Genomic DNA, 828 nt, shown 5'->3' with positions numbered 1-828 from the left:
CTCGCTAGGACAGCTCTGGTAGGACACCTCTCAGTCGGAGGGTGGAGTCCATGTGCATATGCCTTCTCTGCATGCTAGTTCAGGGGAGAAAATGCAGGAAGCCTAATCTGGCCTCAAGTCCAAGTTTCTCGCTAGGACAGCTCTGGTAGGACACCTCTCAGTCGGAGGGTGGAGTCCATGTGCATATGGCTTCTCTGCATGCTAGTTCAGGGGAGAAAATGCAGGAAGCCTAATCTGGCCTCAAGTCCAAGTCACTTTCTCTAATCCAGCTTTATGAGTAACAAAGTGGGGATTTGAACTCCATCTCTTTCCTCAGTCTGTTTTTAAATTTATTCAGAACCCAGAGGGGACAAGGTGTGAATGATTAGTACTTCCTAGGACCCCAGCAAAATATGGATTGCCCAGCCCTTGCTAACTGGCAGCTGTTTGTCTTTCTGGTAGGGTGGAAGAATGAGGTTATTTATAGCTACTGAAGTGGCTCATCTTGGCTGAGGATAAGTCATCTTACGGTTTAATTCTGAATTGAAGATTTTATTTAAAATGAGATTTCAAAGCAACAGGGGTTTTCTAGGTGGAAAAATTCATCCCAGAATCACCTGAGTTTATCTACAGTGTTTTATGGTGCAATTTATTTCATAGAAACACAGGACTCCAACTCACAGAGTTCAGCCCTCCCAGCTGATTATGAAGTTTCCCAAGACATCTCTCCAATGTGTCCAGGCTCTGTTTAGCCACCTGTGGTGATGGGGAATTCACTCTGTCTCTGGCCAGTTGACACCATTTGGTACCAACTTTACTTGTTAGAAAGTCCTTTGCACGTTGATCTGA

Source organism: Galeopterus variegatus, unplaced genomic scaffold (genome assembly GCF_000696425.1).
Source record: "Galeopterus variegatus unplaced genomic scaffold, G_variegatus-3.0.2 Scaffold8673, whole genome shotgun sequence".
Classification (NCBI taxonomy): domain Eukaryota; kingdom Metazoa; phylum Chordata; class Mammalia; order Dermoptera; family Cynocephalidae; genus Galeopterus; species Galeopterus variegatus.
Note: the sequence above shows the minus strand (reverse complement) of the source record.